At 40.3% G+C, this 20,427-nt stretch overlaps 1 protein-coding gene across 1 annotated transcript in view; it reads left to right on the top strand.

The window, feature by feature from the left end:
* The window catches only part of MICAL3 (microtubule associated monooxygenase, calponin and LIM domain containing 3), a 271,709-nt gene that overhangs the window by 38,503 nt on the left and 212,779 nt on the right, over window positions 1-20,427 (top strand). The window contains exon 2 of the mRNA XM_039249998.1: window positions 8,862-9,255. The gene's annotated coding sequence lies outside the window, so the exon portion shown is untranslated. The remainder of the gene's footprint in view (window positions 1-8,861; window positions 9,256-20,427) is intronic.

Here is a 20,427-nt window from a genome sequence, read left to right as displayed (position 1 = left end):
TCACCCTAAGGAGCTCAGTCTTGTGTCTTTCATTCCAAAGCCCTGAGCCATGCAGAGCTGGTAGCAGAGTTGGAGAGCAGCCAATCCCAGAAAGCTGGGCTAGTGAAGGAAATACAGTGGGGAGGTTTCTGAGCTGGTCTCCAGGGAACAGAGGGAACAATGAAGAGAAAAGGGACAGAGGAAACTCTTTACCACCTGGTGTCTTGCCAACAAGAAGACAAAACTTGCTTGGACTTAAATACACATTGCACTTAGACACCTCCGTGAGAAATAGAAGGACATAGTGATCAGAAGCACAAAATCTGTAGCCAGAATGCTAGGTTCACATTCTGGCTCTGCCACTTACTAACTTGTGACCTTGAGCAAGTCACTTAACTTCTCTACCTCCATTTCCTCATCTGAAAATATAGAGCTAAAAGGAATAACTAGTTAATACAGCAATGAAGTAGGACGCAACAAACATCTAGAAGAGTTCTTGTTCTCTAAGTTAATCAAATATAAATGTTGGTTACTGTTATTACCAGGTACAATGGAGAACTACGGTAGAAGTGAAGCCACTGTCCTAAAGCAGCTATATTCTAAGCACAAATGCATTTAAGACAGAAGCTTGTTCTAGAAACATGAAGAGGTTCCAATAGATGTAATTATGACAGTCACCAGTAGATGTAATTATGGTAGTCTGGGGCTTACTATAGGCCAAGTTCAGGCTACCTCATTGGAACGAGGTAATATAGCTTCAGAACTATGACTTTTAGCCTGACCAGGACACTTCTACCAGACCCTGAGGAAAAATATAAAGGGAAAAAAAAAAGTTCTATTCTATCTTTAAGAAAGGCAAATCTTTGAAAACACATTAAGTACCTATTCTTTTTTTTTTAATGCTTATTTATTTTTGAAGGAGAGAGAGTGACACAGAGTACGAGCAGAGGAGGGGCAGAGAGAGATGGAGACACAGAATCTGAAGCAGGCTGTCAGCACACAGCCTGACATGGGGCTCAAACTCAGGAACGACAAGATCATGACCTGAGCTGAAGTCAGACGCTCAACTGACTGAGCCTGCCAGGGGCCTCACTAAGTATCTATTCTATGTAAAATATTCTGATAGATGTTATTGAAGTTAAAATGAAGTAAAGAATCTGTTTCCTGTCATTCTGGATTTTATAATCCCATTAGGAAGTCAAGGTCAACACTAATACTGATAAAAGTATGGGTTTTCTCTTCTCAAACAGTAAGAATCTACATCATAGTTTCTCTATTTGCCCAGACTTTGAACAAGTTTAGATTTTAATTTAATGCCCAAATTCTATAGCAGCCCACTTTTTCCCAAGAGTCCTTCTGGATTCAATTTTTCGTTAAAAGTTTATGTTTTTTTTTTAAAACATATTCTAATATTATAAACCACTCTGAATTGTTTTAGGAATCAGAAGATCAAAAATATTAAAACATTAACTATTAGAATGAAATACCAGTACAAGAGAAATGATTCTTGAAGGCTCACAGAATCTTTGAGTTAAAGGGAACTTAGAAGTCATGAAGTCAACTTTTCTTCCAGAGTAGTATCCTCCTGGAAGATCTCTGAGGCATGGACCCCAGTATTTTCTTGAGTGCAATTCCAGACTATTTCTGTTGGGAGTCAGCAATGTTGGAAAATCTTAGAGCAGAAATCCATCTCACATTAACCATTATCCCTAATGATCCTACTTCTGCCATTTGAGTGACGTAGAACAAGCTACATACCTCTTCCTCATTTGACAGCCCATGAGATATTTGAAGTTATCATGTCCTTCAGAAGCCTCAAAGCTAAACATTCCTAGCTGCTGTGGCCTTTCATCCTGTGGAGCAGAGCTCAGGGCCCTCATTAGCCTCTGGTAGATGAATGCCAGTTGATAAGCTCCTTCTCAGAACACTGTCCCCTGTACCATACATAGTGGTACAAATATGACCTGGCCAACACTAAGTTCCTCAGGCCATACACTCCCTGCAACATCAGATCACTCTCTGACTATTAGTAGAGCCCCCACAGGTTGCATCAACTGCTTCAGCAGCTATTTCTCACTTGGGGCTTTTACATAGTTGACTCAAATTCACCATATTGTTTCACATGAACTGTAGTCAAAGCAGGCCTGTACTAAATCTCTATTTATTGGTTTTAGTCTATCATTCCAGGCAAACCATTTTTAATATTTATATTGTTGTCTACATATTAGAAATGGATTTCAATATATTTCTGTTAGCTATCTTTCCTAGCTTTCTATAATCTGCAAATATAATCTGTCTGCTTTCAGACTTCAAGATCACTAATAAAATTCAATATGATCTTGAACTAGTTATTTTTCCTCTTTAAGCCGCAGTTTTCTCATCTGTAAAATAATAAAGGGGCAGGGAATGATTTCCTGGGTCCCAGGAAATTTCAACATGTCTTATATAAATTCAAATGGCCAGCTGGTAAAAGGCTGAGAAAGGGGGAAAAAGAGTGGAGTGAACACTTTCACTCCAAGGTAACATGCTCAAATAAATTGTGAGGATTAATTTAGTGTGTCAACTTGACTGGCCTAGGGGATGCCCAGAAAGCTGGTAAAACATATCTGGGTATGTCTGTGAGAGTGTTTCCAGAAGGAATTAGCATCTGAACCAGTAGACTGAGCAAAGATCTACTCCATCAATGTGTATGGGTGTCATCCAATATGTTGAAGATCTGGATAGAACAAAAAGGCAGAGGAAGGGCAAATTCTCTCTCTGTTCTTGAGCTGGGACATCTATCTTCTCTTGCCCTCAGACATGAAATTTCCTCAGACATGGGTTCTCAGGCCTTCAGACTCAAACTAAATTATACCATGGGTTTTCTGTTTATCCAATTTACAGATGGCAGATCATAGGACAGCTTGGCCTCCATAACTCTGTGAGCTAATTTTTATTATATATAAATGTGTATACACACACACACACACATACATTATACTCTTTTTTTCTGAACAACTCAAATACATAAATTCTATGTTCAAATGTGTGGATTTCAATATTGAACCTCAGGCATTCCCTTACAGAAATTAAACTCTGAAAACAACATGGTAAATGACTTCATGCATAGATATTCTACTTTTGCATAGTGAAAAAGAAAAGCTGCAGCAAAGTATAGGTACTAATCAATTTAACTGCAATAAATTTAGTTCCCAAATTCTGTATGTTATATAAAACTACCTGATGAAATATTGGTCTTATATTCCTTTTAGTGAAATCAGTGCTAAATATTATGTTTTTATACTTTGAAAATTTACCCTTAACATACCCCAATAAGATAATTTATGAAAGATCTATTACCACAATGTACCCACTCTTACCAGTTTTGCAGCAGCCTTACACCTATAGCTGAGAGCAAAAACCTTTCAGTATAATCTGGATTTACAAGGTAAACTTTTAAATAGTCAAAAATAATCCACCTTTCACCCTGTCACATCTAACTTCTTCTATGGAGGGATAAAAAAATGCTTAAAAGACTTGGATGGGGTTCCTGGCTGGTTCAGTTGGTAGAGCATGCAACTTTTAACCTCAGGGTCATGAGTTCAAGCCCCATGTTGGGTGTAAAGCTTATTTTAAATGAACAAATGCATGCATAAATGAATGGCTTGAAGAAGTCAGTGTTGTACCTAACCCCACCATCCTTTACATGTCCTCCCTCTTTTGCCATCTTCTGCAAAGGAAGAATGGAGCCAGCATTAGGCTGGTGTTCCTTACATTTCACTTTGGCAGATCATCAGTGACATCAAGCAGCCTTATCTCCCAACCTTTGAGAGTTCTATTACTCTAGTTGCTTTTCTTCAGAAGTTTTCATCATCCAAGCCCAACCCTCTTTGACATCATTATTAAATTTATTTAATCATCCAGTTAGTGCTAAACACTGAACTAAACTGCGAGGATCTGGAGTGGGTGCTCAGTCAGTTGAGTGTACAACTCTTGACCTTGGCTCAGGTCATGATCTCATGTTCGTGGGATCAAGACCCACATGGGCTCTGTGCTGACAGTATGAAACCTGTTTGGGATTCTCTCCCTCTCTCTTTGCCCCTCTTCTGCTAGTGTTCTCTCTCTCTCTCTCTCAAAAATAAATAAATAAACTTAAAAAAATAAAATGCAGGGATCAGAGGGAAATCAAAGGCAGCTTTTCTATAACAGAATGCGGCTGAGGCCATTGCCAGAGTCAACAGTGAATAAGCTTCAAGTCCCAGCAACACTGACTTACTATAAGATCCTGGAAAGCTTACCACTTCTGTCTCAAATTTTTCCTTCCTAAAGCCTAGTGTTTTACTATTTCTTGCTTCTGGAGCATTTAAAATTTTTAAAAATTTTTATTTAATTTATTTTTAAATTTACATCCAAGTTAGTTAGCATATAGTGCAACAATGATTTCAGGAGTAGATTCCTTAAAGCCCCTTACACATTTAGTCCATCCCTCCTCCCACACCCCCTCCAGTAACCCTCTGTTCGTTCTCCATATTTAAGAGTCTCTTATGCTTTTGTCCCCGTCCCTGCTTTTAAATTATTTTTGCTTCCCTTCCCTTATGTTCATCCATTTTGTATCTTAAAGCATTCCTATGAGTGAAGTCATATGATATTTGTCTTTGCTTGTAGAGCTTTTTTTAAAAAATAGGGAATGCTTTACAAATTTGCATGTCATCCTTGTGCAGGGGCTATGCTACTTATAGAGCATTTAAAAATAATAAAGAGCTATTGTGTTTTTCTGAATAAAACAAACAGAAAACCCCTGAAAACAGCTAACTCCAATTTCTTAAAGGGTTTGTGAGAGAAACAATTTGAATGCCAAATGCCAGCTGTGGGCACACCAGATACTGGGAAAGGTGTGAGTGGATGGGATTGTGCATGCCCTGTGGAGGGGCCATTGATTCAGAAATCTCCACTAGACAGGAGGATTAGAAAGTCTTCAAAATCTTTATACCTTACATTAGGATCCCCAAACCTAACAAAATATGTACAAGACCTATGTGAGGAAAACTACAAAACTCTGATAGTGAAATCAAAGGAGAGCTAATAAATGGAGAAGTGTTCATGGATAGGAAGACTCTATTTTTAAGATGTCAATCCTTCCCAACTTGATCTACAGACTCAATGTAATCCCAATCAAATTCATAGTAAGTTATTTTGTAGATACTGACACAATGATTTGAAAGTTTATTTGAAGAGGCAAAAGACCCAGAATATCCAACACAATATTGAAGGAAAAGAAGGTCAGAAGACTGACACTACATGATCTCATGACTTATTAGAAAGCTACAATAATCAAGACAGTATGGTATTGATGAAAAAAAAAAAAAAGACAAACAGATCAATAGAACTGAAAAGAGAGCACAGACATAGACCCACATAAATGAAGTCAAGTGATCTGCACCAAAGAAGCCAAGACAATACAATAAGTGCAGACAGTCTTTTCAAAAAATGCTCCTGGAATAACTGAACATGTATATGCAAAAAAAAAAAAAAAAAAAAAAAGAATCTAGACACAGACCTTATACCTTTCACAAAAAATCAACTGAAAATGGGCACCAGAGCTAAATGTTAACATGCAAAACTATAAAACTCCTAGATTTTTTTTAATCAGTAATTCATTTTTAGATACAACACCCAAGGTACGATCTGTAAAATAAATAATTGATATCTTGGAGTTTGTTAAAATTAAATATTTCTAGTTGCAAGAGAAGGTACTAAAAGAATGAGAAGCCACAGACTGGGATAAAATATTTGCAAAAGACACATCTGAAAAAAAAATTATTATCCACAATTTACAAAGAACCCTTAAAATACAACAGTGAAAAAGTGAACAATCCAGTTGAAAAATGGGCCACAGACCTTAACAGACCTCTCCCAAAGAAAGTATACAGATGGCAAATAAGCGTATGAAAAGATGTTTCACATCATCATTGCAGGGAAATGCAAATTAAAACAACAATGAAATTAATATGGCCAAAATTTAGAACATTGATAACAGCAAATGCTGACAAGGATGTGGAGCAATTGGAACTCTCATTCATTGTTAATGGGAATGCAAAATGGTGCAGCCATTTTAGAAGAGAGTTTGACACTCTCTTACAAAACTAAACATATTCAGCATATGATCTAGCAGTCATGTTCCTTGGTATTTACCCAAAGGAATTTAAAACTTATGACTACATAAAAACCTGTATATTAGTGTTTAAAGCAGTTTTATTCATAGTTAACAAAACTTGGAAGCCACCAAGATCTCCTTCAGTAGGTGAATGGATAAATGAAATGTGGTACATTCACACAATAGAATATTACTCAGTGCTAAAAATAAATGAGCTATCAAGTCATGAAAAACTTAAATGTATATTACTAAGTGAAGGAGGTCCATCTGAAAAGGTTAGGGACTGTATGACTTCAACTATATGACATTCTGGAAAAGGCAAAATTACGGAGACAGTAATAACAATAAAAAGATCTGTGGTTGCTAGGGGTTGGAGGATGAATAAGCAGAATACAGAGGATTTTTAGAGCAATGAAAATAGGTGGTATCATAATGATTGATGCATATCATTATATATTTGTCAAAATCCATAAATATGCAATACCAAAAATGAACCATAAGATAAATTATGTGGATAATAATGATGTGTCAATGTAGTTACAATAAGGACAGGAAGTATATGGGAAATCTATGTACTTTCCCCTCAGTTTTACTGTGAACCTAAAACTACTCTAAAAAGCTAGTCTCAGGGCTCCTAGGGGGCTCAGTCGGTTAAGTGTCCAACTTCAGCTCAGGTCATGACCTCATGGTTTGTAAGTTTGAGCCCCACATCGGGCTATGCGCTGACAGCAAGAAGCCCAGTTGGGACATTCTGTCTCCACTCTCTCTGCCCCTCCCACCCCCTTAAAAAATAAATAAACAAAAAATTCTTAAAAAGTAAAATAAAAAATAAAGTCTTAAGGCACCTGGCTGACTCTGTCAGGGAGCATGCAACTCTTGGTCTTAGAGTTGTGAGTTTGAGCCCCATCTTGAGTGTAGAGATAACTTTATTTTATTTTATTTTAAAAAACCATTTTTTTCTTAAGTTTTATTTATTATTGAGAGAGAAAGACAGTGCAAGCAGGGGAAGGACAGAGAGAGGAAGACACAGAATCCCAAGCAGGCTCCAGGCTCTGAGCTGTCAGCACAGAGTCCAACACGGGGTTCGAACTCGTGAACCACGAGATCATGCCCTGAGCCGAAGTTGGACACCTAACAGACTCAGCCACCCAGGCGCCCCTAATCATAGTTTTCTTTGGGTGGTAGGATTATGGATGATTTTTATTCCTCTATGTTGCTACATTTTTCAAGTTTTCTAAAATAAACATTTTATTTTTTAAAAAAAAACAGTGGAAATAGATGAAAACCATACATGAGAAGTGGGAGAAATTATTAGTGATTCTGGACATCCCAAGTAGTTTTCCCTAAACTCCACTTGGGCTAAACCCAGATGGCCCCATACCTTCCATTATCATGTCAAACAGAACAGGGCAGCAATTCCAGCTTTGCCATGTCTCTAGCTGAATACCCTTACACATGCAAGGAAGATACTTTTTGTGCTTTTATGTTCTTAATTTATAAACCAGTGACGTAAAATCTCACAAGTTGATAGGAGGATTAAATGAAACAACCCATGAAAAGCCCAGGAACATTTGTCAGAGCTCAGGAAAGTGTATTCCCTCCCTTATTCTAGAACTAGAGCAAAACACCTGCAGATCTATAGGTGGGACAGAGACAGCTGCAGAGGTGAGTGGGCTCACGAGGACAAGCAGGGACCACCTCTGCACTACAGCTTTGATCCTGTCAGTTCTACTCTTCATTCTAATGACTATGGAAATGAGGGGAACACTAATTAATGAGGTAGACAATGATGTGATTAAAGGATACCCTTTGGACAAGCAAGAGCCCCTTCTCAAAGTCATCAGGCAAGGGTCAGCTCTCTTCTGGGAGTTCTGGCTGGAGTTAAATCTGCTTTTGACCATATAGCTGACCTGAGATGGATATCATACTGAAGCCAATGATCCTTGAAGATGAAATAATCTTTAAGGCTTCTTTCCGCTCTGATTATAATGCTATAATTATTTTTTTTAATATTTTTATTTATTTCTAGGAGAGAGAGAGAGACAGCGTGAGCAGGGGAGGATCAGAGAGAGAGGGAGTCACAGGCTCTGAAACAGGCTCCAGGCTCTGAGCTGGCAGTCAGCACAGAGCCTGACGCGGGGCTCAAACCCACGAACCGCGAGATCATGACCTAAGCGAAAGTCGGACGCTTAACCGACTAAGCCACCCAGGCGCCCCTATAATGCTATAATTATAATAAGCAAATCCTGAAAGGAATTTGTTCAAATCTATCCAGGCCTCCATCTTTTAGTGCTTGGCAGATTACTGTCAAGTTCCGTGGGCTATGACAATCCAGGGGGCGTCATTTGGAAGTGTGAAAGATGATTCCTGAGACTCCAGCAGCAGGAGCCCTTCCCAGAAAAAGGAGAGGGATGTAGATCAGGAGCCCTTAAGAGACTTCATGCAACTGCACCCTTCCCTCAGGGAGCCATGCAGATTCCCTGGGGCAAGGAACATCAAAATAGCGCTGGAATTTCCAAGCCTTAAAATGCTAGGGTGTGTGTTGAGGTAGGGATCGGCGAGGAGGGGCGGGAAAGAATCCCTAAGGAAGGAGGGTTTGGTTTTGGTTTTGGTTTGAAGCTGAGGAACAGATATTCTGGACAGTACCATCCAGGAATTCCGCTTCTCTAAGCGCTTTTGTGGCTCAACAGATCCCAGGAGACTCTAGCACGTCATCACTCAACTGTTACCTCTTCACTGCCTTCCCCAGCCGCCGTCCAGGAGCCTGCTCCTGGTCACCATAGCAACCGTGACGAGCCAGCATCCCGCTCTGCAGCACCGACTTCTCAAACCTCAACTGAGATGCAGCGGTGAGGACGAGCAGCGAGAGGCAGACACCCAGGATTTCATTCCTCCTCGTTGCCTCGACTGTTAATCCCTGTGCTTTGAGAGAGAATTGCAGCGAAGGGACAAGGGGGAGAAAAGGCTGTACCTTGGAGACTCCGGATGCTAACCTCCGGCGGGTGGTCCAGCGGGAAGGTGGAGTGTGCAGCACTTGTGATGTGTGCAGCCATAGCAGCACCACCTGCATTCTGAGGACCGACTGACGGTGGAGAGCCAGCATTTATTACGTATCGAGGAGATGCCCTTTGAAGCCCTAACTGGTGAGTACCATCAAGTCTTCCTTCGGGTGAACAAATCTCCCAAATGACGAGGTTATATGTCTTGATTGCTGCCTTAAAAAAAAAAAAAAATCACATCTTTAAATTGCTTATGATTGGGAAGCATTTTCCCTTCTGACATCTTTGGGTTGTCTCTCTTTAAATGCACGACTTCCTTAACCAGTGGGAGCCACACGGTAGTCTTGGTTGTCTCCATTACCACACAATACCCCATTGGTGCCGATGCAAGCATCACAAATAAAAGCTCCAAAACCTATCAGAGAAGGAGCCGGGCTCAGTTTCCCAGCACATTCATCCAATTTGCTTTGTGTTCCATTCCTTCAATCAAAGAAATAACGTCCCCAGGCAAACCAGTGGCTTGCCAAATGTCAGAGGAATGAATGCCAGGAAGTCCTTGTCGAAACCGCGTCCTTTCTAGTGATCTCAAGGAAACGAATCCATTACCTCAGCCAAAAGAAACAATTGTTACGCGAGGAGAGAAATCTACTTTACTCCAGCAGAGGGCGCCAGCGCTTGCCCACACAGCTAAGTACACAGTCCACGCATGAAATAGGCACAGATACGCATGTACCGGGAGGCTGCGCGGGATGCAGCGCACTCCCTCTCTTGGAGATTTGTAACAAAAGAATGGTCAAGTTCATTCCTTCCAGGTAGCAAAGGGAAGGGCCAACCGACTTCTAGGGGACTGTATCTTGCTTTATAGTATTGAATGATTACAATTCCATAGCAAAATACTTTGTGTGTATGAAGTTCTTTCCTTGAAAGCCAACCCGTCTCGTTCCTCTCCACCCTCCACCCCCCCAAAAAGCTTTCTTATTGGTCTAGCACTGTAATCAACTACTTAAGAGTTTTTATTGTCATAAAGATTCCTTTCAGGGCGCCTGGGTGGATCAGTCGGTTAAGCGTCAGACTCTTGGTTTCAACTCAGGTAATGATCTCACGGTTTGTGAGTTCGAGCCCCACATCCGGCTCCATGCTGACAGTGCAGAGACTGATTGGGATTCTCTCTGTCCCTCTCTCTCTCTGCCCCTCCCCCTCCTCTCTCAAAAATAAATACACCTTAAAAAAACATAACAAAAAAAGATTCCTTTCGAAGGAAAGGCAAAATCTTGCTAAAATGCAAGATAAACAGAAGGCTGAACTGCTGGGTCCCTGCAATACTCTGCAGTGGTTCTCAATCCTGAATGCATGTTGAAACACCTGGGGAGTTTAAAAAAATACTGATGCCTGGGTCCCATCGCCAGAGATTCTGACTTACTTGATCTGGGATACAGCCTAAACAGTGGAATTTTTTTAAAGCTCCCAGGTGACCCTAATGAATGAAATTTGCGATCCACCATTCCAGTGGATTAGGATGACAATTTTCCGGTTGAACTGACAATTAAACTAAGCTTCTCAAATAAGGTGCTGTTGTAGGACAGGGTATATCATTGTCGTGACTGCCTAGAAGCTACATGCAAAGACAGATGCCAGGGATCTAGATGCTCAAAGAGGCTCAGGATGAAGGTGATGTTTCAGAGGAGGGAGGGAGCAAACATCTCTCTCACAACAGGTTTTCTCACTAAATGAAATGTTCTGATTTATTACATTCCAGGGCAAGGGGAAGGAGAGATGTGTGCCTTTGCAAGTCTGTAGGGTGAAAGCCATGGCTCCCTGTAGATGTATAGACTTCATATCTGTTAGTACTAACCAGGGTCACCTGTGTAAATCTTCCACTCATTTCAAGGAGAACAAACATAGAAAGTACAGGAGGAGTTAGGAATGCAGTGGTCACTCTAAAGAAGGGAAAAGCAACCGTAAGATAACCTAAGAATTATAAAGCATTATCCTTCCCAGGCCAAACTCCCGAATGGTTTGAACTCCTCCCAAACTTAAGGGAAAATCTAAAACCTTAGTTTCCCTGAAAATTCAGGCACCAGGGTGAGCCCTCTTACAAGTACTATTGAAGCCTGGCAGGCAAACCTTGTTGTGGGACGTTCTTCCAATGCTCACATTCTAATATTATCTCATGAATATTCATAAGTCCTGTAAAGCAGGTGGGAGGCAGAAACTACACAGCAATACCTAAGGTGCTCAAGGAAGTTAGGTAAGGCCTCAAAACTCTGGGCATGAGAAGTTAGAATTTTATTTTATTTATTTATTTTTTTTATGTTTTATTTATTTCTAGGAGAGAGAGAGAGAGACAGCATGAGCAGGGGAGGGTCAGAGAGAGAGGGAGTCACAGACTGAAACAGGCTCCAGGCTCTGAGCTGGCAGTCAGCACAGAGCCCGATGCGGGGCTCGAACCCACGAACCGCGAGATCATGACCTAAGCGAAAGTCGGACGCTTAACCGACTAAGCCACCCAGGCGCCCCGAGAAGTTAGAATTTTAAATACACTATTAAGCATCATCTACCAAACTACAGCCAGAAATTCACCCATCAAAGCTGCCTTATGCTCTTCAATTTTGGTTAAATAGAGAAATAGTTATGATCTTCTTGAGGAATAGGTATGAAAGTACTGTATCTTCTGAAACCCTCAGCAAGCCTCAGTCATTCACCTAATAAATAGGCAAAAGAATTAAGATGCTGTTTAAAGATAATAAAAGGCTACCTAATGTGGATCACAAAACCTTATGTGCCAGGGCCACTGAGCAAGTGGCTGGGCGGTATTTCCTGACTACAGAATGACCATAGCTCTCCCACACTGCTACACAGGACTATTTGTCTCCCCATTCTCAGGCTCTGACTTAGACAAGCCCTTTCTTGGTGCCTCTCTCTAAACAACCCAAGATAGTTATAACAATCTCCATCCTTCCCTTTAGTCATTGTTTTTCCAGTCTGTGCACAGCCACACACCCAACACATTTTTGTCTCCTCATGGAGTCCACCTGACCTCTTGAGACAATGTCTTCACTTACCCAGCATGGGCCTCACACAGTCTTTCCCCAGCATTTACTTGGCAAAGCCAGGCGGTAGGCATGCTTCACCTTGCCTGCTCTTAGCTCTCTCAGATGAACTGGAGCTGCTTTTCACTAATTCCACATGAAAGATGGCTCACAGTGGCTTCTGCTACCTCAAACCCAAAGACCCTCTCCCAACAGGCCACCTCAGAGCTGATCTACTTCACAGGGCAGGCCAGGCCAACCCTGTGAAGGCTGCCAGTCCTAGCTGACTAAATTGGGACGAGCAAAAGCATGCCCCTCTCTACTGTGACCACCAATTATCTAGTCTATGAAAAGGGGCAATTTGCTTCAACAGGACCCTGGAAGAAAATGTCCAATTGACCTGATTTAATCCATATATATCCATTCATTTTCAGGTGTCACCCAAGTGTAGAGTGCGAATACTTAACAGGAATGTGATACATTAATAAAATCCTATTTTATACTTTTTCAGACTCATCAGTGAGTAATGAAATCAGTTTCGTGAGTCATGACCAGCATTTTAAAAAGAAAACCAAGTAGAATAGAATAGAATAGAAAATATCAGAGTGTATCCCCTTCAGTGAGGGGAAACTTTGTTTCCTAAAACATGTGTTTCAGTTTTATCTCTGTGTATATCTTGTTTGTGTGTACTGAGTCAGGATGCAAGATGTATTTCCTATTGGAGGTCACATCTGAGAATGTTTTAAAGTCTTTGCCTTACCGCAAACACTGGCCAAAACTAAAGTTGAATCAAAATTAAATATTAAAAAGTCAAATTCTAGAACAGCTAGCCAAAAAAATAGAATTCAATATATTTTATATCCATGGTTTATTTTGAATCAATAAGGAATCCATGAGGTGGGAACTATTCATTCAAATTTAAATTTAAAATTTGACCAAAAAAATGAAGAGAGTGGGGGAAATATTTGCATTATGTATTATAGACTAAAAGTTAACGTCTTTAGGGGTGCCTGGGTGGCTCAATCAGTTGAGTGTTCAACTCTGAATTTTGGCTCTGGTCTTGATTCCAGGGTCATGGGATCGAGCCCTGCATCAGGCTTGGTGCTGAGCATGGAGCCTGCTTAAGATTCTCTCTCTCTCACCCTCTCTCTGTCTCTCTGTCTCTCTCTCTCTGCCCTTCTCCCCTGCTTACACACACAGAGGGAGAGAGAGAGAGAGAAAGGGAGATGGGGTATTGGAAAGGGAGAAGCAGAAAGAGTTAAGCATTGACTTGTGCTTTTTTTAAGGCTCATTTCTAAAAGGCTCTTTATTCCAGGTGTGGTGATACAAGAAACTGAGGGAGAATTACAACGTCTGTCCCTCCTATTGCTCTCTTACATTGAACCAAACCTTTAAGAAAGTATTTTGAATACTACCAAAAAACATCCTTCAGAATTAAAAAAAAAAAACAAAAAAACACTATACACTATGATTCCATTTACATGACATGGAAAAGGCAAAAATAAAGAGAAAAAAAAAAGATTAGCAATTGCCAGGAGCTAGAGGTGTGAGGGAGAAGCTGACTACAAAGGGGAACAAGGAAAGTTCAGGGATAAAAGAACTATTTTATAACAGCATATATTTGTTAAAAGCCAGAACTCTACTCTAAAAAAGTAAATTTTATAATATGTAAATTATACCTCCATAAACCTGACTGGGGGTGAAAACTGTGGACAAATTCAGGGTCCATAAAAAGAAATTCACTCACAAGAGGAAGTAAATGAGCAAACACATAGATATGTATTTATTTTGATAGCAATCAAAAATGCAAATTATAACAACTCTGTGATACTGTTTTATTTTTTTGCTAATAATTAACAAATTTTAAAAACAATATAATGTTATTTAGAGTGCAATAGGTAAAAATTGGGGGGAATGCAACATGACAGTGTAAAGGAAAAGCCCTAGAAGTACTATATCCTGGAATTTTTCCCGACAAAAGATTTTTAAAATTCCAAATGCATGAAAGATATCTTCTACTGTGTTAGCTTTAAAAGGAAAAAAATTAGAAATAGCTGAAATGTCTAACATTAGAGGAATAGTGAAAAAATGTGTGGTACATCAACGCAATGGAATATTTTGCATTCATAACAAAAGCTTAAATCCAGAGATATGAATAAAGAAACATGGAAAAGATTTATGATTAAATGGACAACAAAACAAAATAGCAAACATATCATGTTTGTAACTTTAATGTGTGTGCACCTGGAAGACAAAATATTCACGTGCAGGTTGCTGTGCTAAAGTGATGTATTCAAGATGATTTTTAAGTTTTAAGAATTCACTTGCTATTGTATATTGCCATTTCAATAACAAAGAACCCTTAAAACCTTCACAATTCAAAGAAATGAATGTAAAGAAGAAAAGAAATCCCAGATATTATATGTCACAATTTTGTTTTCTTGGTCCTAGAAACCAGAAAATCATGAGAGTCATAATTATGTTGAATAAATTCAAGCTGTATGGATTTTCTTTCACTCTTGTTATGAGCTAATGTCTATTTGGGTAAATTCCTTGCTTACGGCAGGCCGTTTATAATATCTGTTAACTAATTAGGTCTTTTAGTTGTGTTTTTCACAATCTCAGTCCTAGAAAAACCTGAATTTATCTCTGAAAAAGCATCAGAAATCTCAGTACAAATAACACTTTGCCCTTATCTGTATATTTTAAAAGGACTTTAATTTTTACAGCATAGGGAACACATCTTTGGAGCTTTTTCCCCATAAAAGAATTATAAGATTATTTGGAGTATGTCACAGTTCTGGAGAGAAAGACGAGGTGTAGAATACAGAGATCTGGGGAAATTTTCTTAGAAATGTGCCTAATGTAGATGTTTAATTTTTTAAACGTTTATTTTTATTTAAAAAATTTTTACTGCTTTATTTATTTCTGAGAGAGAGAAAGAGACAGCGTGAGCAGGGGAGTGTCAGAGAGAGAGGGAGACACAGAATCTGAAGCAGGCTCCAGGCTCTGAGCTGTCAGCACAGAGCCCGACGCGGGGCTTTAACCCGTGAACCCTGAGATCATGACCTGAGCCGAAGTCAGACACTTAACTGACTGAGCCACCCAGATGGTGAAAGAGACAGAGACAGAGTGTGAGCAGGGGAGGGGCAGAGAGAGGGGGAGACACAGAATCTGAAGCAGGCTTCAGGCTCTCAGCTGTCAGCACAGAGCCCAATGTGGGTTGAATCCATGTGGGGCTTGAATCCATGAACTGTGAGATCGTGGCCTGAGCAAGTCCAATGCTTAATCCACCGAACCCAGGTGTCCCTAATGTAGTTGTTTAAATGATAGAGCTGTTTTAATTGACTTGAGAAGGGAAGTGAGGAAAGGAGGGAAGAGATGAGGGCAGAAAGAAAACCAGCCACTTAGAAAACCTGCTTTTTCTTTAAAAAAATTTTTTTTAATGTTTATTTATTTTTGAGAGAGAAAGAGAGAGAGAGCCAGGGAGGGGCAGAGAGAGGGGGAGACATAGAATCTGAAGCAGGCCTCAGGCTCTGTCAGCACAGAGCCTGATGTGGGGCTTGAACTCATGAGCCGTGAGATCATGACCTGAGCTGAAATCAAGAGTTGGACACTTAACTGACGGGCCACCCAAGCCACAAAAACCTTCTCTTTCTCTTCCAGGCTCTGGTATTTTAACACCAAATGGATCAGTGTATAATTTCTGTGTCCCTTTTAGCCTTTGGTTTGCTGTGTAACCTGAAGATAGACATTTAGTGTCTCTGTGCCTCATTTTTATCCTCCTTAAGAGGAATGAAAATTTTTGCTCTCTCCCTTCTCTAAAAGCATATTGGGTGGAAGATTTAGATTGTATGCCTATTTATGTACCCCCTATGATCCTTTTCTTAAGGGCATATGCATTTTCTTATAGGCCTTCCACAGAGAAGACCTCAGGACACAGATGGAGGATAGAGATATGAGGGGAAACCCCATAAACCAAACTCTGTGTGTGTGTGTGTGTGTGTGTGTGTGTGTGTGTGTGTGTGTGAAAGAGAGAGAGAGAGTAGGAGGGAGGGGGAAATTGTACTTGGGTCAACTCAGAAGCAATAATCTTTGGACTAAACAAGGCATCAATTAGTTTACTGAATTAACTCTGCAGAGATAATAAATTTCATATTTAGGGAAAGGAAATCTGTATTCTTCTTATGACTCCTTGTCAGATGGACTTGGTTTAAAATTCTGATTGTGGGTGCCACTCAATAGTTGTGTGACCTTGGGCAAATTTTTTACATCTCTCCAAATAGAGATAATAATGACACACCATGAGGTTCTTAAGAAGGTTAGCTTATATCTTTGGATTTTGTTGTCGTTGCAAACAACAGAGATAGACTTAAGGTCTAACTTTGGGGAGAGCAGGAGAAACTTATTGGAAGAGTATGGATTAGCTAGCACAGTTAAATAAAAAGTATATTACTAGGTCTTGAAAAGGATGAGGACCAGGGCAGTTAATGGGATCTAGAGAATAGAAAGATAACCAGCTTCCTTCTTCAGGATATTCACAACTGGATATATCAGTTCAGGTTACTTTCCATTCTTGTGTCTCTCTGCTTAACACTGAAATTATAGGAAGAGAAGTCAGCCTGGCATTGGCTGGGCCCTGTGCTGTCTACCTCGTAGGTGGAGAACAAAGTGCCTTCGTTGTCATGCCCACAGGCCTCCATCCAGTGGGGAAAGACCATTCCTACAGAAGATGTAGGTGGGCCTACATCCAGTTCAAGAGGGCCTGGATGCTGAGCAGGCAAAGGCTGGTGATATCCACCATGGATTTAATGCATCGAGCATCCTAAGATGGGGAACAAAGGAACAGCTCTGTGAATGCTTGCTGTTGTTGTTTTCAGATTACTTTCCATAAGACAGCATTCCAGACTAGTCAATTGTGGTGTAACTGTACATACTGAATTTATATCTCAGTGTTCTCTGTATGTGTGCTATGTTATGATACACATAGAAGATGTATTTGACCAGTACCCTGGGGTGAATGGACAAGTTATTCCCACAGGAGGGGGCTTGGTGGGAGGCTCTGGCCACTCCTGGTCTTACTGGGAAGCCCTGAGAGCAGAGGGCATCACTATGTGGCACCCATTAGTGACACACCAGTAGTAAAGCTTAAGCTTATACCATAGAACTTTCAGACCACCTGCCATTACCTAGTCTTAACTCAGCTTGCACCCCCTTTCCTCCTCCTAAGTTTTTAATAAGGCTTCCCAGCAAGCAGACAAGAGATGGAGTCAATAGTGGTGAACCTCAGCTATCTTCTGTCCCCACTCCTTCCTTAAGGCATTCACTGTCAGGAATTCAAGATTTGCAGACAATGAAAGTAACTTCTCTTTTAGATAAGGTTAGGGACCTCTGGCCCAAAGGGCCTAAGCTATCTTAGAAATTTTATTTCACTGCCTCTGGTATTATTAAAGCCAATGATTTTGCCATGACATACTCTCTGGGGGCAAACCTGAAACATGGTGCAGCTCTTGTTGATGCATCTAGGCTGGGTTTCTAAGCAGGACAAAACTCTGGCAAGACTAAAGACCTGTGATCATAGAGGTGGCTAGAGGACTCAAAATACCATTAAATGTAGAAAAGATGTGGATTCTCTTCTTATTGCTTTTCTCTTCTTTTTGGAGGAGAGTGGGGCTGTTATTTAAATTATTTTTATTTTTTCTCATTACAAAAATGCGTTCCATAGTCCATTCTTTCCCCAAATGAAAGAAAGTTCACAAATAAGTAAAAAGAAGATAAGCTCAAACTCCATCCATCCCTCTCTCCACCTAGATGTTTATCCTTTCAAATTGTTTCTTTTTAACCCTTCAATCTGCTCCACCCGTGGGGCACTGAGGTGCTTTCCAAAAACTCTGATAAGGTTGGCGCTGGTGAGGGGGCGGATCTCTGATTCTTCTCTGCATGTAAGAACTGGAACGAGGGGAAAAGGGCCCTCACTTCTTGGAATGCCTTATTCTATACCTCTCTGTTGGGGGACCACTCAAATAACCCCTGCATAAAACTTCCCTGATCTCTTAAACGGAAGCCTTCTTAGTATCACAAGATAGTACTTTCCACCTGACACAGACCATTTTCTATCTGTGTCTCACTTTCCCTGCTTTATTGTTAGCTCCTTGAGGTCAAGACCCTATGTCTACTTGATCTTGGAATGCCTTCAGTACCAACAAGTGCCTTCCCGTCGTGACATGATGAATGAATGAAAAAGAATCAGAAGCTTAAATCAAACAGAACTTCAATGATCTCAAGTAGGTTACAGTAAAGAGGATTTGGGATTCTGTATATGCCCTCAGTAGGCACTGGACAAAGGAAGATTTGACATCTTTTCCTTCTCTGTAAAAGGCTGATCCACACACTCTCTAGGAAGAGAGAGAGAGAGAGAGAAAGGAGAAAAGGAGGAAAGGAAAGTTTAAAAAGAAGGAAAGGAAGGAAGGAAGGAAGGAAGGAAGGAAGGAAGGAAGGAAGGAAGGAGAAAGAAAGGAAGAAAGAAAGAGAAAGAAGAGGTGCCTATGTGGCTCAGTCAGTTAAGCATCTGATTCTTGATTTTGGCTCAGGTCATAATCTCATGCTGGTTGTGGAGCCTGCTTAAGATTCTTTCTCCCTCCACCCCTCTCCTTGCTCTCATGCCCCCCTCCCCCACCTCAAATCAAATCAAATCAAATCAAAATAAAAGTCTGATCCGTTTGGATGTGTGCTCTTAAATCTAAAAAAATACCACTTTGGGGGCGCCTGGGTGGCTTAGTCGGTTAAGCGTCCGACTTTCACTAGGTCATGATCTCACGGTTCGTGGGTTCGAGCCCTGCGTCAGGCTCTGTGCTGACTGCCAGCTCGGAGCCTGGACCCTGTTTCAGTCTGTGACTCCCTCTCTCTCTCTGACCCTACACTGCTCATGCTGTCTCTCTCTCTCCTAAAAATAAATAAAACATTAAAAAAATAAAAAAAAATTAAAAAAAATAAAATAAATAAAAAATACCACTTTGTATACCAGCAGTTTCAAATTTGTTAGTTCCATTCTGAGGCTTTCCCGGGGCATCTTCTATCATTATTCCACTTCCTAAATGTGCAGTACCATATTCTCTCTCCCCTCTTTTCTCTTTCCTCAATTCCTTTTTCCCTATTTTTTTTCTCTTTCACAATTGAAAACAGCTGTGTAAGATAAGCCCTATTCAAACATAACCCAAGTGGACTGAACTTGACCTATGCCTCATGGAATATTGAAGCTGATGTTTTTATTTTTAAGAGCACTGTAAGCAGCAGAGGAAGGTAGAATTGGAAAGACAGTTTCTTTTCCTCCTCACTGCAAAAGGAACCAATCACAAGGGTATACATATATATATTTACATACATATGCGCGCACGTGCGCGCACACACACACATATAGAAAATACAGCAAGATTTGCTGTTTCCTAGAGCCTTTCAAGAACTTGGTCTGAGTTGGATTAGGGAAGAGCCTTCTTGCAAGTTACATTATGACTCTAGGAAACTCAATTGTGATGATGATTACAGTGTGGTAATTCTAGATTTTATTTTGCAACAACTGTAGTGACTAGAGATTTCTTCTACAGACTGTCTTGGTTTTTGCTTGCTCATACTTAGAATTTCTGACTACAGAACATACGTACCAATGACCTCAGGCAAACACTTCTTAATTTTTGACATTGTATTATGGAAAATTGATGCAAAAGTAGATTTACAAATTTTTCAGGTTGCGTTTAAATTTCCTTTTTCTTGGCATGGTGATCCTTGCAAATCAAGAATTAGTTAGATTTAATTGGTTTTTAAAAATCTAATTTTGTAACCGCACTATGAAATGTTAGCCTATGGATAAACTCCATAACTCAGGATAAACTTCCAGCTCTGGGACTTCCCCGTCCATGATCCCCTTAGCTTTTCTCCAGAAGACTGTCGTTTCAAACCAGTCTTTGGCGTAGACGAGAAGAGGAGCAAGGACATCAAGCTTTCACATCCTCATATTTCCATAGGGCCATATGACAATGCATGTAGCCTAGGAATCAGAATTGTATCAAATCATTCTCTTCCTCCCTTTTCACTGTCTTATCCTATAGACAATATAGGCTGCTGAGCCTGTCCAAGGCATCCTAGGAGACTTTAGGCTACATGTAGCTTGGGATATCCCTGGAGCTGCCTTAAAGCTAAACACCTCTAAGGAACTAGTGGCAGTAATAGGTGTGATATTTGTAATGCTTGGGCTGAGTTCCTATGAGATTACAGAATCCATCCACTGCCAGTG

Source organism: Hyaena hyaena, unplaced genomic scaffold, assembly GCF_003009895.1.
Source record: "Hyaena hyaena isolate Hyena2069 unplaced genomic scaffold, ASM300989v1 scaffold_368, whole genome shotgun sequence".
Lineage (NCBI taxonomy): Eukaryota > Metazoa > Chordata > Mammalia > Carnivora > Hyaenidae > Hyaena > Hyaena hyaena.
This window is presented reverse-complemented; position numbering and strand designations above follow the sequence as displayed.